General features: G+C 36.0%; 1 protein-coding gene across 2 annotated transcripts in view; it reads right to left on the reverse strand.

Moving 5' to 3' along the window:
* Positions 1-5,494, reverse strand: part of SDR42E1 (short chain dehydrogenase/reductase family 42E, member 1) — a 69,517-nt gene extending 64,023 nt beyond the window's left edge. For both annotated transcript variants that reach the window (XM_077133136.1, XM_077133131.1), the window contains exons 1-2: positions 5,382-5,494; positions 3,212-3,298 (exon numbers count right to left, since the gene is read on the reverse strand). The gene's annotated coding sequence lies outside the window, so the exon portion shown is untranslated. The remainder of the gene's footprint in view (positions 1-3,211; positions 3,299-5,381) is intronic.
* Positions 5,495-6,000: the final 506 nt, after the last annotated feature.

Raw genomic sequence — 6,000 nt, forward strand, 5'->3', positions numbered from 1 at the left:
ACTCATTGTTTAAGAGTGTGTTATGTAATCTCCATATATTTGTGAATGTTCTTGTTCTTTCATGTTTATTGAGATCCATCTTCATTCCACTGTGATCAGAGAAAGTGCTTTGAGTAATTTCCATATGTTTAGATTTATAAAGACCAGTTTGTGCCCCAGCATATGATCTATCTGGGAGAATGTTCCATGAGCACTAGAGAAGAATGTATAACCTTGTGCTTTGGAGTGCAATGACCTATATGTGTCTGTTAGGTCTAACTCATTCATCAAGTTATTTAACTTCTCTATTTCCTTGTTGATCTTCTGTCTTGTTGTTTTATCTATAGAGGAGAGTGGTGTATTGAAGTCTCCTACTATTATTGTTGAATCATCTATCACTCCCTTCAGTTTTGCCAATGTCTGTCTCATGCACTTTGGAGCTCCTTGATTGGAAGTGTAAACATTTATGATTGTTATATCTTCTTGGTGAATCGATCCTTTAATTGGTATATAGTGTCCTTCTTTGTCCCTTATGATGTCTTTACATTTAAAGTCTATTTTGTCCAACATTAGTATAGCTACTCCTAATTTCTTTTGGTCACAACTTGTGTGGAAAAATCTTTTTCCATCCTTTCACTTCCAATCTATTTGTATGCTTGTGTCTAAGATGAATCTCTTGTAAACATTATATAGCTGAATATGTTTCTCAATCCATTTTGCCAATCTGTATCTTTTAATTGGTAAGTTTAGTCCTTTAACATTCAAAGTTATTACCGTAAAGGCATTTCTTGATTCCACCATCTTATCTTTTTATTTTATTTATCAGAACTATATATTCTTTTCCCTCTTTCTCTTTGTATTATTTAAATTATCATTAGTGGTACTCTTTAATTCTGTGCCTTCTTCCAGAACTCCCTCTCCTTTCTTTCTTTTTTTTTTTTCAGCCAGCCGAACTCCATTCAGTATTTCTTGTAGGGCCAGTGTCTTGTTGACAGTCTTTCAGGTCTTCTTTGTCTTTGAAAACTTTAATCTCTCCCTCAATTTTGAAGGACAATTTGGCTGGGTACAGAGTTCTTGGCTGGAAGTCTTTCTCTTTCAGAATCTTGAATATATCATACCACTGCCTTCTTGCCTCCAGGGTGCCAGTTGAGTAGTCTGAACTCAATCTTATTTGACTCCCCTTGTATGTAGTAGATTGTTTTTCTCTTGCCACTTTCAGGATTTTCTGCTTCTCTTCAACATTTGACCAATGTGTTAGTATGTGGCTTGGGGAAGGCCTATTTGAATTTATTCTGTTTGGAGTTCTTTGGGCTTCTTTGACTTGTATATTTATGTCCTTTATGAGGGTTGGGAAGTTTTTCCTCTTATACCCTCAACTTGAAACTTTATTTTGTTTCATTTCTCTTTGGTCAAGAAAGACATTGTCAATCTCATGATGCCAGACACAAACTCATCCTTGGAAGTCGTGTCCCATGTTGCCAGGGAGACTTATTCCCCTGAGAGTCATTTCCTATGTAGTGGGAGGTTGGTTAATTTATTTGCAGAGCTTAGCTTAGTAAGAGAGGCCACATCTGAGCAATAAAAGAGGTACTCTAAGAGTGATTCTTAGCCATGGAGTATATGTAGGCTTATCTTTGACATTACAGACATAGGTTTCATAAAGGCAAGTCTCAAACTCAAAGGCTTGGCTTATTAAATTGGGTATCCCTATTGCTTAAGAGGATAAAAGGAATTACCTAGGTGGGGAAGTTTAATAGTACCACATATTTTTTCCAGTCACTAAAGGGACTTTGCAAATACTTTGTTATTTTCTGCCCCAAATACTCTGAAATGAGAATATACATTCTTTTTGAGTACTTGTGATCATTTACAAAAATAAACCATATGATAGGCCATAGAACAAAACTCAAGCTATTTCAAAGGAGTAAAATCACACATAATATATTTTCTCATCATAGTAAATTTAAATTAGAAAGTGTAATAAAATATCACAAACATTTTCTATATGTTTGGAAATTACAAAATACTCTTCTAAATAAACCACTGAACAAAAGAAAATAAATATCAAAATGGTAAAATATTTTTCATTGAATAGTAAAAATATTACAAATTAGACTTGGGGGATGCAACTCAGTCATACTGAGAAAGAAAAATATGACCTTACATGTTTTAAAAAGAAACAGATTAGAAAAAGAATACCAATAAGATCAAAGAGAACAAACATACAATGGAGAGGATCAACAAGCCAAAGGATGACGGTTAGCGAATAAAACTGACAAACCTCTGGGGAGATTAATCAAGAGATAAAGAGAGAAGACCCCAAAATCAATACCAAGAAGAAAAAAGAGGATATCTTTATAGATCCAACAAATATTAAACAGCTCATAAGAGTATATTATGAATAACTTTATACCAATAAATGGAAAAGTGGCAAAAATGTATAGAAAAATCCAACTTACCAGAATTGACACAAGAAGAAATAGAAAATTGAAATAGTCATGTACCTATTTAAAAATTTTCTGTTGTTAAAATCTTTCCACAAAGAAAATTCCAGATCCAGATAACTTCATCAGTGAACTCTACCAAAGAGTAAGGAAGAAATAACATCAACATTAAGTAAATTCTCCCAAAGAATAGAAAAAAAAGTGAACCTCCTCAGCTCACTTTATCAAAACCTTTTGATACCAAACCAGCAAAACCTTTTGATACCAAACCAGTTAATAACATTGCAAAAAAGAAAATTATAGGTCCATCTTACTCATGAACATAGTTTCAAAAACCCTAAGCAAAATATTAGTAAACTGAACCCAACAAAATATGAAATTTTAAATATGTTAAGTTTATTCCTAAAATGGAATGTCCAACATTGAAAACCAAGAAATATAATTTACCACCTTAAGAGAATAAAGGAGAGGAAGCATATGATCATGGCAAAAGGAAGAAGCACTGTTGCCTATTGGCATCACCAGTGAGAATGAGTTGATCTGATTTGCTCCCTCCCCTTGGAGAGCTGAGAGCAAGCTTGCCAGACATGGGACACTGGCCAAGCAGGGTTACCTCAGAGATGGCTCTAAGACAAAAGAATGGGAAAATGCTGGGAGACACAATTCAGTTCAACTGGGGGAAACCCTGACTTGGAGGCAGTGCTGCTCTTAGATGGACTAGGACCATGGGCCCACATTCACAGGAGGTAAGACATTCAAGCCTCAGTTGGTGTCGGGCTACTTTTCACCTGGAAATTCTGAAAGTTCATGTTTGTGCTCTCCATTTGGCAAAAAGTCTTCCTTTCTTCCATCCTCTGTCCCCATTAGTCACTGCTCTGTGAAAGCAACCCACAAGAATTCTGGGTTACTATGTCTGAAGGTCAGGAACTGGGTGAGTATTAATTACTGTTTAAATTCCCTGACAGCTGACATGGCATCTGCTGCATAGAAAGCGTTTGATAAAGACTTGTTCTTTCTTGCATTCCTCTGACAAATATTTATTAAGTACAAGCAATGTGCCAGGCACTAAGCTAGGCATTTGATGCACAGTGATTTAAGCAAAACAAACAAAAAATGAGACACAGACCCTGTTCTCATGAAACCCACTGTCTAGTAGGGGTGATATCAATAAAAAGCAGTGGGTTCCCTGCCTGGTGCAGTCAAATGATCAATTCCTCAGACACCACAGTTTCAAGGAGAGAAAGAAGGGATTCCTCAGCATGAAGCAGAAGCTTAGATGGCTTATCAGCCCAAAAGTCTGTCTCTCCAAGCTGCAATAATTCTGATAGTTATATAATATCAAAAGATGTGTAGGTTTTAGGATACTGAGCACAATGGCCCTAGGTGGAAAGTTTAGAGATGGTCTAATTATTACACATGTACAGACTGATTACATGCATAGTCACAGAATGTATATAAGAAAATGGCAGGCTTGATAAAATGATGGGTGTAATTTTTAGTATTCTAATGAGGTATAGGTCATTTATAGGTTAAAATTTAAGCTACTGTGCATGTGAGGCAGACACATTTTGGTTAGATCCACCTTTGGTTATCAAGGTAGCTTTGGAATTGGGGTAGGTTATTTCTGGGCTGACTCAAAGCCCTTCATTCATCAACACTGAGAGCTGTCTTTTGTGATCATAATACTCTAAAGTTGAGAAACCAGATAAAATGGGTACAAGTGAGGGTCAGACACAAAGTTTTTACAATCACAAGATAAAGGCTATAGAGTTATATAATCTTTATCAGGGATCAAGGCAGTTGGATTACAGTTCAGAGACTTTAGGCATTTCGCTCTGTCTGTTCTAATACACCAGAAAGTAAAAAGAAATATCTCTATAATGTCTCAATCATGATAGTCATCCTCTAAATCCTAACTTCTCAGTTATAATTCCTCCCTCTCACTTGATAATCCTCTTAATCTTTAAGGATATTGGGTGATGACTGTTCTACATTCTTCATGCTGAAAAGAGGCATCAACATGACAGGGTAGAGGAATGAAACTGGTGTTTGTTCTTGAGGCATCGGTATTTCTGTGTTTCAGGGCTTATCTGGCACAGGAACAATCTGGAGGCGTTAAGTCTCAAAACATAAACTTAACAAGTAAAACTACTATAGAGTCTTAGATAGAGCCCAGGGTATTCTTTAGGGTGTTGGGAAACATTGTTAATTGGGGCTTGGTACACTGTGGCAACTTGCAATATCTGGCTGAAACTCACATAAGAGGATCATCCAGAATGACTTCTTAACTCTATTTGAAATCTCTTAGCCATTGAAACTTTATTTTGTTCCATTTCTTTTCCCTCTTTTGGCCAACCAATCCCATGTTGCCAGGGCCAGGATCATCTCTGGGAGTCATGACCCACACTGCCAGGGAAATTTACACCCCTGGAAGTCATGTCCCATATAGGGGGGAAGGTAATGAGTTTATTTGCAGAGCTTGGTTTAGAGAAAGAAAGAGGTCACAACTGAGTAATAAGAGGTTCCCTGGGGGTTACTCTTAGCCATTAATTATAAGTATCTTTGACATCACAGAAATAAGGTTCATAAAGGCAAATCTCAAGATTAAGGACATGGCTTATTAAATTGGGAGGCTCTATTGCTTAAGAGAACAGCAGACATTCCCCAGGTGGAGAAGTTAAATAGTTCCACGTTTCTCTTCCAGTCCCTCAAGGAACTTTGCAGATACTTTTCAGCCCAAAATACTCTGAAATGCATCAGGGTATTACATTAACTTGTGTGGAATATCAAGATTTTATTCCCTATTTTGGGTTCCATGTAATAATTTATTTAACAAACTGGCTAGAGAGGTTAAATTAGATAGTGTGCTAAAGCAAACATCTCTTCCTTTGGTCTCATACAGAAGTTAAAGTTTTAAAATACAAACAATATCATCTTTTAACCTGTATTCTGATTTACCTTAGTCCTAACCAAATTAGCTTCATTCACATCTCTGTTTAAAGTCTGATCTCTTTTTCAGCATCCTTAGCAGCTACTGTATGAGGCAATGCTGACTTTCAGAGCTGGAGAACTCTAACTTGGGTCATAATTGTTACATAGATAACCAAAGTTCCAGGGAACTACCAGGCTGTACATACAGAGTAAAGCATCTCAGAATTAAGAATGAAGAGTTAAAGTTTAGGAATAAATGTGACTGCTGTAAAAGCTTTATTATCTAGGCCCTAATTTTTTAATAAGCATTTTCTAAAGGAAGCTACTTTCAAAAATAAAACATATGACACAACTTATATTGGGCTCATCAATAACAAACCATAGCAGAAGTTTTGTGCTGTTTCACCTTCACACATTTACCAGGATCTTGTTAATTTAACAAGTAGAACATAATTTATATACTTGTCTTGCTTCTCTTTTAAAATTCCTTTTGGTTGAAGATGAAGTTCTGACTTATAGCTGACCACATGTACTTTTAGAGAAGCACTAGAGCAAAGTAACATGACTGACAAATAAATTTGATTGGTTCCATGATCTGTAACCTTTTCTAAGAAAAACTCAAACCATGATTAACAACATCATACAG

The sequence above is a fragment of the Tamandua tetradactyla genome, chromosome 16 (genome assembly GCF_023851605.1).
Source record: "Tamandua tetradactyla isolate mTamTet1 chromosome 16, mTamTet1.pri, whole genome shotgun sequence".
Classification (NCBI taxonomy): Eukaryota; Metazoa; Chordata; class Mammalia; order Pilosa; family Myrmecophagidae; genus Tamandua; species Tamandua tetradactyla.